The following is a 13,913-nucleotide window of genomic DNA, read 5'->3' as shown; positions in this document are numbered from 1 at the left end:
ATAATTTTCCCTGCACAGATCTTTTACTTCTCTCATAAGCTTAATTCCTAATTATTTCATTTTTGGGGATGCTAGTGTGAAGGGTGTAGCTTCTCTTATTTCTCTCTTAGTGATTTTTTTGTTAGTGTTTACAAATGCTATTGATTTTTGAGTGTTGTTTTTGTATCCAGCTACATTGCTGAATTTATTTATTATATCTAAGAGTCTTTCAATGGAGTTTTGTGGGTCTTCTCTGTAGAGTACCAGGCCATCTGCAAATAATGATAATTTAAGTTCTTCTTTTCCTATCTTCTTCTTTTCCCCCTTTAATTTCTCTCTCTTGTCTAGTTGCTGTGGCTAGTATTTCCAGTACTATGTTGAATAGGCACAGTGATAAGGGACATCCTTGTCTTGTGCCTGATTTTAAGGTAAAGGCCTCAGTTTTTGGCCATTTAATATGATGCTGGCTGTTGGTTTGTGATAGAATGCCTTTGTCATATTGAGGTAAAGACCATCTATTACACTTTTCTGTAAGGTTCTTATCATCAATGAATGCTGGACCTTATCAAAAGCTTTTTCTGCATGTATAGAAATGATCATGTGATTCTTACTTTTGGCTTTATTTAAATGGTGGATTACATTTATTGATTTGCATATGCTGAACCATCCCAGCATGCCTGGGATGAATCCCATTTGGTTGTGGTATATAATCTTCTTGATGATTTGCTTTATCATGTTTGCCAATATTTTATTGAAGATTTTTGCATCTGTGTTCTTTAGGGAGATTGGCTTGTAATTTTGGTTTTTTTTAGTTAGGTATTTCTCAGGTTTTGGTACTAGAGTAATATTTGCTTCCAGGAATGACTTAGGAAGGATTGATTCCCTTTTGATTTCATTGAAGAGTTTGAGGAGTGTGATCATTGTCTTCTTTGTATTTCTTGTAGAATTCCACTGTTTTGTATTATATTTTTGTACAAATGTGATCATACTTAAATTACTATACAGCTTGTTTCTTTTTACTCAGATTTATAACTTAGACATGTATTCATGTCAATAAAGATAAGGTTTACTCCTTTGTGAGTTTTATATCAGTACTACTTATTGTAAGAAAGAGTCATAATATATTTCACCTCTTACTTGTTGAGGCCACACTGTTCTATTTGTTTACCATTATATTGTACTGCATGAATATATTTGTGAGATAATTTCCTTAAAACATACATAAAAGCTTTGAGTCACAGTGTTGGCATGAATATTTAAATATTTGATAAATATTGCCAAGTTTCCTTCAAAAAGAAATTACACCAATTTATACTTCCTTAACTGTATATGAAAGATGTCTACTTCTCACACCCTTCCCAACTCTGAAACTTAATATTTGATAAATTAATGGTATCATATCTTAAGTATCACTTGATTATTTTAACTTGTTGATTCATCAAATATTTTGGGGTGCTGATATATTTCCCAGTGAAATACCTATTCATATTCTTTGCTGAGTTTGTCTACTGCTTTATTTCTTATTTATTTTAAAAGCTTTCTGGCCAGGTGTTGTAGTGCACACCTGCAATCTCAGCACTTGGGAGACTGAGGCAAGCAGATTGCTGTAAGTTGAGGTTGGTCTGGACTATGTAATGAGTTCAAGGCCAGCCTAAGCTGCATGGCAAGACCCTGTCTCACATACACACATACACACATACAGACAAATTTTAAAAGCTCTTCATACACTAAATAAATTTTTAATAACTAAATTTTGTTATCTGTGTCATCCTTTTTTTCTTCCTTTCACATTTTTAATTTTTATTTCTTTTACATATTTTGTCTTTTGGGTATTTTTACACACATACAAGAGACTAACTCATGCATGCACACACACACTGCTCTCAAGACATATTTTTAAAAGGCCTCCTCTATAAAAGATTTCCCCCTAGGCTTTAGTTTTCATTCAAAGTTTCAATCAACCTGGAATTTATTTATTTTTTATCCTTGGTTTTTGAGACAGGGTCTCACTGTGTAGCCCAGGCTGGCCTTGAATTCAGTGACCCTCTTGCATCAGCCTCCCAAGTATTCCACCATGCCCACCTACATGGCATTTATTTTTAAATGACACATAATTATACATGTTTCGGATATGTTGGAATATTTTGATACATGTATATAATGTACAATTATTAAATCAGGACAATTATTATATTAGCAGCCTCAAAAAGTGTATTTTAATATAAAGAGACAGGTAAGGATCCAACAGTCTGCATTCATAAACACTCACACATACTGTGTTTAGGTTTGTTTCTGTATTCTATGCTGAAATTTCAGTTTCAATAACAGTTTTAGTTATGTAGTTTCACAGTACATTTTTAAATGTGCTCTAGCATCTCATTTAATTCAGAATTTTCCTAGCTGTCCTAGAATGTTTATTTACCTAGTATTTGTATCATTTTGACATACTTTTAAAATTCCTTGGCAGTTGGCTTGGAATTGCTTTGAATTAATAGATTTCTTAGGGAGAACTGGCATTTTTATGATGTGCAGCCTAAGAATAAACAACATTTCTACATTTATTCTTTTACTTTTTAAAGTTAAGTTTATTCCTAGGTAGTTAAAATATTTTTGTTGTTCATGGGCTCCTTCCTTCCATTGTGCTATTGTTTACTTATAAGAAAGCTAATAAATATATTGATAATTATAGTATCTCTAATATTTCAAAATTAAGCATAATTCTGCTTTAGTCTTTGAATCTCTTCTGGATCCATGTGATTTAAAGAGGGGGAATTAAAACACAAACAGATTTTTGGTTGAAGGTTTAACTGAAACCCAGTTCACTACTAGATTTGGTACCCAGGCCTGCTGAAACCCTCTGTAGACTGCAGGAGAGTGAGCCCACCTCCCTGGCCCTTAGCACAAGCTCCTGCTCCAAGGATGTTAACGCACAGTCCTTCTCAGGCTAGACTTTCAAGATATATGACAGAGCCACTGGCTGGGAAGTACGGGGATCTACCTTGAGGGGCTGCTGCTACTGAGCCCCAACCTAGCATGGCCATGTGTGAATAAGCCCCACAGAGGCTGACTGTTATGATTTTTCAAGGGGAGTCAGTAATTCAGCCTTTTACCTTTAACATGTTGAATTAAAATGTCTAAATATCCTGTATGGGCCAAACTACACTTATCTGTGGCCTAGGTGAGCCCTGATAGCTGGCAACCTGCATTCCACTCCTGTTGAGTGGAACCTCAGGAAGTTGACTTCCGTCTCCACACTCCCAGAGTCACTATCCACATAAATACGCATACACATGAAGGAATATAGTCTCCTTGTGAGCTGCCTCAACTTGAGTTTCCATGCTCCACCTCCAATCACAAACTGCCCTCTGTGTCATACACTCTCCTCAGGGATTTTATTAGATCAACATACGGGTGCTGAGAGACCAGGATCATTGCATAGATGAAAAAAGTGAGACTCATAGCTGTGTCCAAAGTTAGACACAATGAAGTGACAGCACTGGGGGTGGCCCCCAGCTTATCCATGCAGCAGAATGGCCAGCAGCACAGCCCCCCCCCCCCCACCGCCGTGTTCAATCACAGCACCCTTGAACACTGGCTGTGATGTCAGGAAAAATACCTGCCTGCCCTAGGTCCCAGTTTCTTTACGTATGATATTCATTGCATCACCTCCCAGTGTTCTTCTAAGGGTAAAAAACGGGCTCACTCCAAAAGGGTGCTTGGGCCGTGGATTTACCTCAGTGGCATAAGTGCCTTTCAAATGCAGAGTTGTGAGTTTGATCCCTGGTACATATAGAAATAAAAATAAAAAATAAAAGGAAGTGCTTGGTGCCTAAGCACTCCATGAAATGACAATGACTATTATTATGACCTGGTCCACACTTCTTTCTGCTCTACCCTTTGCAATTGCTTGTAGTACTTTGAAAACTGTAATGTCTGGGGATCTAGAAGACTCTTCACGGTTCTCCTTACATTGGGGAAGGCACTGCCTCACTGAGCCTAGCTTCTGTACCTGCACAATGACGTATCATCAAAAGTACTGTCATGGTTGCAGGTGACATCAGAGGAGAAGACATCACAGAACATCCGTGATGGCAGTAAAATTTCGGGAGACTGAGTGAAGCTCTCTGGCTCCAGCCTCCCTTCATTCTCCTAGCTTGCAGGCTCCTCCTCATTACATGTGCATGCAGGTCAGGTCACTGTGGCCTTCTTACTCTCATGGGGCTCCCAGACCTGCAAGTGGGGCCCAGCTGCTTCAGTCTGAGCCTTGGTGCTGACCTGTCAGCTCAGGTCGCAGAGTTGGCCTCACTGCCTTGCTGTTCCAATTTAAAGGGCTTTGGAACTGAGATCCTGTTTCCTCTGTTTCTTCCCCTATGGTTTTCTAAGCCAAGGACAATCGTCAGCCTCCCTGATGTACCAGCAACCTAACTGTGTGTCTAAGAAACCTTGTCTCTGCCACTGTGTACTGTGTTCTGCCCTCAAGGCACCCTTCCAGCTTAAGCTGTACCCACAGGCTCTGGCCCAAGTGTGGGCCTCAGTACCCCACTGTCTAAGGGCCCCCTGTCTGTCATGGTGGCCTTCTCCAGGGGCTGGAAGTTCAGACAGTTTCTGGTGCTCCCCAGTAACCAGTGCTGCTGGAAGAGGGAGTATGGTGGGTGGAGAGGAGCTGTAGCAACATGCACAACTTTGACAATCCATGTGACAGGTCTCTTCAACAACAGCCACATACATTGGGTGCTAACTGTGTGTTATGCAAGCATCTAAGTACTTTAGAGTGAGCCCGTTCATCCTCGTAACTACCTTGTGCGGTAGGTGCTACCATTATACAGCTCAGAAAACAACAGCAGGCATTTGTGTGAGGTTGGGTGGCTCCTCCAAGATAGCTGCACAGCTAGCAAATGACAGGTCCAACCCTAACTGTGAGTGGGGAGCCCATGCTGTTTGTCGCTGTTGTATTACCTGGCACAGTGCTAGGGGTGAAAGCCAGGACTTGGTGTACACTGACCAAGTGCTCTACTGCTGAGAGCCAGGGCTTTACCCTCACAGTGAAATGGACACTGGCCCTGGCCTCCAGGAAGGCAGCTGTTTGGTACATACCCAGCCTAAGCCTCCTAGGTCAGGACCTAGCCTCTGCTGAAATTTTGAAATGCCAATCACAAGCTGCAAAGAATCCCACTCCTTGAAGCTGTTGCCAACCAGGGCTGCTTTGCTCATGAAATGAATAAATCCCCATCTACAGGAGCCATCTCTCCAGAGGATTCCCTGTCACTCCTCTCAGCCACAGTTCCTTTGGCATTTGTTTTCCTCTGGCTTTCTTGGAATCATGTACAGCCATGTCTTAAGCACAGCTAAAACTGTGACCCAAGCAGTTTCCTGCCTGGTCTGTTCCAAGACCTCATCACCTCGATAAAGTAAAAATGGCCAGTCTCATCCAAAAATACCAAAAAGCCTTCCTCCCACCATGTATTCATTCTCCTTCTCCCTCTTCCACTCAATCCCTTATAATCCAGGTCCCCTCACTTGTCAAAATGGGGTAGGACTGTGGGCCTGGTACACTGCTCCCAATGTCAGCAGGTGTGGGGCTGGTCAGGTTGGCCTTCATGTTATCCAGCCCTCCAGCCAATGAGGCTGTGGCTGAGCATTCAGTGGTCTGAAAGAGGAGACAGAAACATCTCAGACCAATAGTCTGAAACACCACAATCAAAAGCAGCACCGCATACTGGTCTAATCCAAGCCTGTGTTGAAGCTCACAGTGGGTCATGAATCCCTGTTGGAAGTACAGATTCAGACATAGACGATTTCTAAAATTGACAATGCTCCCCAGGTAAAGAGAGGCAGAAGTCTACACCAGCTTCACAGGAAGTCCAACTTGCCTTGCTTTTGGTCTGCAGAGCACCTGGTCCAGTCCTAGTCAGCCAGAGCCACCATCTTCCTCCAGGCAGGGAGGGAGACTTCAGTAACCAAAGCAATTCAGAAGAAAGAATCTTCTTGGCAGCAAGATGGACAGAACACTTCCCAGTTTCTATGCTCTCATGCCACAGGATGGAATCACAGGAACAAGTGTCAATGGAAATCTGGGAGATCACCCAGTTCAAATTCCCATGTTACAGGTGGGCAAGCCAAAGTCCAAAGACTGAACCATAAGCATGAGTGCATGTCTCTTCCTCCCAAGCCTATTTTCCATTAAGAATACTCTTGCAGACACTTAAACCAAAGAGTCTGGTTGTGCTTCCCAACCTCTGGAGTGGGCAGTGTTTTGAGACCTTGGCATTGTCAGTAGAGGGACGTCCCTATCTGCCCAGTGTTATGGCCTTCCAGGCAGGGAAAGGAGAACAAGCGGTTTTCTGGAAGGGACTGCAGGCATCCTGTGTAAAATGAGCCACTGGAGGAAACCAAAGGAGCCCCTGGTCAAGGGGAAGTTGGAATTCGGTCCCATACACATTCTCAGGACTTTGCTCTGCAAATCAGTTAGAAAGTTCTCCCTGAGCAGCTTCAGCACCAACTGGCGTTGGTGGCAGCAGTTAGCACAGGCGTGGCTGAAGGCCCAGGTGCCTGAAATGCTGCTCATGGAGGACAACTCATCCAGGGACACAGGCTCATCACCCATTTTCCAGCAGAAGACGATTCTGAAACAAGTGGAGAAGAGCCAGGCCCATAGCATGCCAGAGACTTCTAAGGGAGCAGAACAAGCCTAGTGAGATCAGCCTACCTCCAGCAGTCAGTATACAGCCACAGTAATTAACACAGTGTGATACTGACACGGGGAAAGAAAAATAGACTGCTGAAATGGAATTCAGGCCAAAAACTGATCTGTGCACATATGAAACCTTGATATATGAGAGATGTGATGTATAAATCAGCAGGAAAAGATGGACTCTTTAATAAACAGTGTGGTGGTAACTGATTATCCATTCAGAAACAGAGGGAAAAAAGAAATTGGATCTTTACACCAGACACAAAAATCCAATCCCTGAGGGATTAGAGACCTAAATGCAAAAATCAAGGGTGTGAGCCTGTTTTGGACTGCTGCACCTAGCCATCGGTGTGCAGAGGAGGGGCTGGGTGGATCTGGGGCTCCTGCATCGGCCTCCCTGTGTGTCTGGGGGACTGTGGATGTCTCTGCGGGCGGTGGAGCATCACAGGTTCCGGAGGCCCTGCAGCCTGTGGTGAGTGCTCAGCACACTCTGCCCAGAGCCCAGACTGTTTGGGTCCCTCCAGGCTTCCAGATGCAGTGAAGTGGAGAGGTGGGTTTGAGGCGTCTACATCCGCATCCACATAGGCTGCGATTGGAGAGCTGTGGTGCTTCCAAGGGGCAGGTGGGCGCACAGTGTCCCTGAGGCCCAGCTTGTCTGGAACTTCAGAGTTCTGAGGAGGCAGAAGAGCGTCATTGGTTCTGCAGGCCCAGTGGCTTGGGGTAGCATGGTGCCAGAGTCTCAGTAGCTGTAAACATAGAAGGGGATTTTCAACAGATCCTGAGGAAGCTTTCAAATAACACTTGAAACACAGAAATATAGGAAAATGACAAAACAAAAGACCAAATTACAACCTCAAACCTCCAGCCCATCTCAAGAAACCCTAAGAGCAACATATAGAGAAGAAAATATATGCCATACACCTCAAACATTGGACATAATATCTACTGAAATAAAAAAGCAGCTCCAGGAAGCTTTAAAGGAGTTTGAAATCAAAATAATCTCCCAGGTAAAAGAAGAAATGATAAAAGAAATGAAAGAGATTCTGAATATATCTAAAGAAAACACAGTTAAAAAATTGGAGGAACTAAACAAAAAGATAGAATCCCTAGATGAGCAATATAAGAAACAAAAAGAAGAATACAAAAAGCAGATGCACAGAGATATACAGGAAATAAAAAACTAAAATGAAAGTTCTAAAAACCGCCTTAATGAAAGTGAAGATAGAATTTCAGACCTTGAAGACAGGATTGCAGCTAGTGAACAGGAAAGGAAAGATCTTTTAAAAATAACAAGGAATCAGGAAACAACAATTCAACAACTGCAAGACGATGCAAAGAAGAATAACATAAGAATGATAGGGATTAATGAAAAAGAAGGAGACAACATAAAGGATGTCAAGAGGATATTTAGAGAAGTAATAGCTGAAAATTTCCCAAGCATGAGATCAGAAACCGACATCAGGATCAATGAAGAATATAGAACTCCAAATAGTCATAACCAAAATAAAATACACCCAGACATATAATAATCACCATCCCAGAAATCCAACACAAGAATAGATTATTAAAAGCTGTCACAGAGAAAAGACAGATCACTTATAAAGGAAAACCTATCAGAATCACAGCAGACTTCTCAGCACAAACCATAAAGTCAAGAAGAGCATGGAGTGAAGTATTCCAGATCCTAAAGCAAAATGATTTCCAACCTAGACTGATATATCCTGCAAAACTATCATTCAAAATAGATGGTGAAATATGATACTTCCATGACAAAGAACAACTGAAGAACTTCATGAACACCAAACCAACCCTGCAAAAAATATTGAAAGTTTAGATACACAAAGGAAAAAACCACTAAGCAAAGTAAATGATTAAACAGAACAGAAAGATAAAGATGCAACAGCAGAGAGATAACATTCCAACAATAAACCAGCATTTAACAGTAATAACCATTAATGTAAATGGTCTCAATGCACCAATCAAAAGAAACAGACTAGCAGAATGGATCAAGAAACAAAATCCAACCATATGCTGTTTACAGGAAACCCAACTAACCCAGAAGGATACTCACAGACTGAAAGTCAAAGGATGGAAAACAATACTTCATGCAGCAGGAATCCAAAAAAAGGCAGGAGTAGTCATTCTGTTTGCAGACAACGTGAACTTTAAACCAACAATCACCATAAAGGACAAAGAAGGTCACTACATACTCGTAAGGGGAAAACTCCAAGAGGAAGAGATAACTATCTTAAATATATACGCACCAAACTCCAGAGCACCCAGTTATATAAAACAATTATTAAAAGAAATGAAAACTCAAATTATCAGTAACACAATTGTAACAGGAGATCGTAATACGCCATTGACACCAAGGGACAGATCAACCAGACAGAAAATGAGCAAAGAAATAACAGAACTGAATCACACCTGTGAACAAATGGTTTTGATAGACATATACAGAATGTTCCACCCAACAACATCAGAATACACATTCTTCTCAGCAGTACATGGATCATTCTCTAAAATAGACCATATATTAGCTCACAGAACATATTTAAACAAATGCAGAAGAGTTGAAATCATCCCTTGCATGTTATCGGATCATAGCACTCTAAAATTAGAAATTAATGATAAAAGATACTGCAAAAATCCCACAAACACATGGAAACTGAATAACACACTCTTGAGTAATCACTGGGTCACAGATAAATTAAAGAAGAAATTAAACAATACCTAAAAGAAAATGAAAATACAGATACAACTTACCGGAATCTGTGGGATGCAATGAAAGCCGTCCTGAGAGGAAAATTTATTGCACTGAGTTCCCACATCAGGAAAACAAAACGAATACAAATAAATAACTTGATGCTACACCTCAAATAGCTAGAAAAAGAAGAGCAAGTGAAGCCCAAAGCAAAAGAAGAGAGGAAATTATAAAAATCAGAGCAGAAATCAATGCAATAGAGACTACGCAAACAATCCAAAGAATCAACAAATCAAAGAGTTGGTTCTTTGACAGAATAAATAAAATCGATAAGCCCCTAGCCAACCTTATTAAAAAAAAGGGAAGAAAAAGCTCAAATTCATGCAATAAGAAATGAAAAAGGTGAAATCACTACAGACCCAATAGAAAAACAGAAGATCATCAACACCTATTTCGAAAACCTCTATTCCCAAAAGTTTGATAACACAGAAGAAATAGACAGATTCTTAGAAGCATATGAAGTACCAAAGCTAGATCAAGAGGATGTAAAACTGTTGAATAACCCAATCTCTGTTAATGAAATTGAAAATGTAATTAAGTCCTTAACCACCAAGAAGAGCCCAGGCCCAGATGGATTCACTGCAGAATTCTACAAGAAATACAAAGAAGACCTAATGCCGACACTCCTCAAACTATTCAATGAAATTGAAAGGGAAGCAATCCTTCCTAAGTCATTCCTGGAAGCAAATATTACTCTAGTACCAAAACCTGAGAAAGACCCAACTAAAAAGAGAACTATAGACCGATCTCCCTAATGAACACAGATGCAAAAATCCTCAATAAAATATTGGCAAATAGGATGCAGCAAATCATCAAGAAGGTTATACACCATGACCAAGTGGGATTCATCCCAGGAATGCAAGAAATGATCACATGATCATTTCTATAGATGCAGAAAAAGCCTTCAATAAGGTCCAACATTTATTCATGATAAGAACTTTACAGAAAACTGTAATAGATGGTCTTTACCTCAATATAATATAGGCCATTTATGACAAACCAACAGCCAGCATCATAAAAAATGGCCAAAAATTGAAAGCCTTTACTTTAAAATCAGGCACAGGACAAGGATGTCCTTTATCACCACTCCTATTTAACATAGTACTGGAAGTACTAGCCAGAGGAATTAGGCAAGAAAGAGAGATAAAAGGGGTAAAGATAGGAAAAGAAGAAGTTAAATTATCATTGTTTGCAGATGACATGATACTCTACATAGAAGACCCGCTAAACTCCATTGAAAGACTCTTAGATACAATAAATAAATTCAGTAATGTGGCTGGATACAAAATCAATACTCAGAAATCAATAGCATTCCTATACACGAACAACAAAATCACAGAGAGGGAAATAAGAGAAAGTGCACTCTTCACATTAGCAAGCAAAAAAATGAAATATTTAGGAATTACTCTTACGAAAGAAGTGAAAGAATTATACAGTGAAAATTATAATACACTGTAAAAGGAAATTGAGGATAATCTCAGAAAATGGAAAGATATCCGTTGCTCATGGATAGGAAGAACAATCATTGTGAAGACGGCCATTCTCCCAAAACTGTTGTACAGATTCAATGCAATCCCAATAGAAATACTGTCAACATACCTTTTAGATCTAGAGAAATCACTCCTAAATTTCATCTGGAACCAGAAGAGACCTAGAATAGCAAAGGCAATTCTAAGCAGCAAAGACAAAGCAGGAGGCATCACAATACCTGACTTGAGGTTATACTACAAAGCAACAGTAGTTAAATCAACATGGTATTGGAATCAAAACAGAGCTGAAGATCAGTGGAATAGATTAGAAGATACAACCACAAGTACAAACACACTCAACCACCGTATCTTTGATAAAGGAACCAAGCAGTTTCACTGGAAGAACTACAGTCTCTTAATAAATGGTGATGGAAAAACTGGCTCTCCATTTGCTGAAAACTAAAGCTAGACCCATATCTATCACCATGTACTAAATTAAAAGCTAAATGTGTCAAAGATCTGAATATTAAAACAGAAACACTAAACCTATTGGAAGACAAATTGGGTAGAAACCTTGAAGACATAGAGTAGGTAGAGAATTCATGAACAGGACTCAAACCGCACAGGAAATACTTCCCAGAATCAATAACTGGGACCACTTCTTATTAAAAAGTTTCTGCATGTCAAAAGAAATCTCCAGCATAGTGAAAAGAAAACCCACAAACTGGGAAAAGATTTTAGTGAACTCTCTCTCAGACAAGGGACTCTTGTCTAAAACATATGAAGAATTTAAAAAACTCAGACCCCCAAAATTCAAAGATCCAATCCAAAAATGGGCATGAATACGCACTTCTCAGATGAAGAAATGCAAGTGGCATGTAAATACATGAAAAAATGTTCATCATCATTGGTCATTAGAGAAATGCAAATTAAAACCACACTGAGATACCATCTCACTCCTGAAAGAATGGCCAGGATTAAGAAAACCAACAACAACCAGTGATGAAGAGGCTGTGGGGAAAAAGGATCTCTCCTGCACTGTTGGTGGGAGTGTAGACTGGTGCAGCCTTTGTGGAGGTCTGTCTGGAGATTTCTCAAAAATTTGGGATTGGAAATCCCATTTATTCCACTATTCCACTTCTAGGCATATTCCCAGAAGAATTGAAAGCATCATACCACAGTGATATATGTGCACCTATGTTTATAGCAGCACAATGTGTAATCACCAGATCTTGGAAACAACCCAAGTGTCCATCAACTGAGGAATGGATAAGAAAGTTGTGGTATTTCTCTACAATGGAGTATTATTCAGCTATAAAGAAGGATCGCATTGAGATATTTATCAATAAATGGCCACAGCTTGAGACCATACTCATAAGTGAAATAAATCAATCTCGCATGTGTGAATACCGAATATTTTCCCTAATGTAAGTAATGATTCAAATATATAAAAATATGTGGTAATCATGATTCCCCATTATGTGGCCTTGAAGCCTTATAAAGTTTTCACTTATTAATTGGAAAGGCTTTATTCTGGGCTTCTTGATATGGAAATATTTGAAGCTATAGTATATGAAGTTTTATTGAAATATTTCAAGGAAAAAGACAGACACTATGGTAACAACTAGTAAGTCGGGTTATTTGGTGGTGAAGCAGTAGGTTGCTGAAACAGTCATGCTTTGACCTGTATTGTTATATTGTTATGTCCTCTTTTATCTCAACCTCTCCCTTATTCTTTAAAAAAATTATTGAGTTATTTCTTATGTTTGTTTTAATTAAGGGGAAAATTTAAAAAAAATTAGCAGGATATATAATAGTAACTTTTTTTTGATTTCCTATTAACTTGTTTTGAAGTCCTATAATACTCCCACAATCTTGTTTTGACTGATTAGACTCTGTTCCATTCTGTATGATAGTATCAATTTTGAGGGTATAGGCAACTACTTTGAAGGCAATAAGATTCACTAAGATGCCCATTCTGGTTTTACTATTGTCTCCTTTGGAAGTCCTGTAATGTTTACAATGCTTAAGTTTTATTGGTCTTGTTCTCTACTATTTTGTTCAACTTTATAATATCTAATGAGATAGACAATTCTGTTTAAGGAAACAAGAGACATTGTTGATAACCTTGTACTCTCTTTTACATCATGTGCTATGTCTATCCTTGGTTTTGTCTGACAGCCTTGTTTTGCCATATTTGACTTTATTCTCTCCCCCCCAAAAAAAGTAATAAGAACTAAGGAGTAATAAAACCCAAAATGTGTAAATTTTGTTGTAAAAAGAGAGGGAAAAAAGAGCTATAAAGGATACAACAGCAAGTGTGTTTAGGGGTGTTAAATAGCTGACCATATTAATGTTTTTGGTTGGATCATTGAACACAATTGTTTGCAGTCTCACTGTTTGAATGTCCACTTTGTATTCTTTGATAATGTGATTTGAGCAACTATTTCTAAGATGACAATATGTAATCTATTAACTGGTGATTTTTTACTTTTTTTTTTTTTGTAGTTCTGTGTTACGTGTACCCTTACACTGCTTTGTTTATTTTTGTGTTTTTCTCTTTTTCCTTTTAAATAAAAAAATTTTTAAAAGGGTGTCTAACATTTTCAGACACAAAAATCAAATCCCAGATGAATTAGAGACCTAAATGCAAAAATCAATGGTGTCTAACATTTTCAGCTCCATGTCTAGCTAAAAAGTCCTTGGGCACAAGTCTGTCTGTAAATTGAAAAATGTGGGGGTTTGTGGGTTGGTATTTGTACAGGGTTCCCATCACTGTAAGAACATGAGCAGGTGCCAGTACCTGTCAACCTCCTTAATGCCGCCTCCTCCACAAAGTCTTTCCTGGCTGCCACCCCCCAGGAAGCACGAGTCCCATTCTTCCTGTGGTCCTGCCAAGGGGTACTCAGAAACTAACCGCCATAATCTTCACAAGCGCATTAAGCTTCCAATTATCAGGCTTTTCTTCTGTGTTAGGAACTGTGCCCAACCACTCTCACTTCATCCTCCT

The 13,913-nt window shown here is 39.4% G+C and overlaps 1 protein-coding gene and 1 long non-coding RNA gene across 42 annotated transcripts in view; one reads left to right on the top strand and one right to left on the bottom strand.

Moving 5' to 3' along the window:
* Positions 1-13,913, top strand: part of LOC101788067 (alcohol dehydrogenase 1-like) — a 202,296-nt gene that overhangs the window by 125,256 nt on the left and 63,127 nt on the right. The window lies entirely within an intron of this gene.
* LOC134474912 (uncharacterized) overlaps positions 6,833-13,913 on the bottom strand; it is a 29,091-nt gene continuing 22,010 nt past the window's right edge. For both annotated transcript variants that reach the window (XR_010045837.1, XR_010045836.1), the window contains 2 exons: positions 11,034-11,085; positions 6,833-7,416 (listed from right to left, as the gene is read on the bottom strand). This is a non-coding gene — a long non-coding RNA (uncharacterized LOC134474912). The remainder of the gene's footprint in view (positions 7,417-11,033; positions 11,086-13,913) is intronic.

This window comes from Cavia porcellus, unplaced genomic scaffold (genome assembly GCF_034190915.1).
Source record: "Cavia porcellus strain 051 isolate PalLab524CR breed Dunkin Hartley unplaced genomic scaffold, mCavPor4.1 scaffold_42, whole genome shotgun sequence".
NCBI classification, from domain to species: Eukaryota; Metazoa; Chordata; class Mammalia; order Rodentia; family Caviidae; genus Cavia; species Cavia porcellus.
Note: the sequence above shows the minus strand (reverse complement) of the source record. Positions and strands in the feature narration are given on the sequence as shown.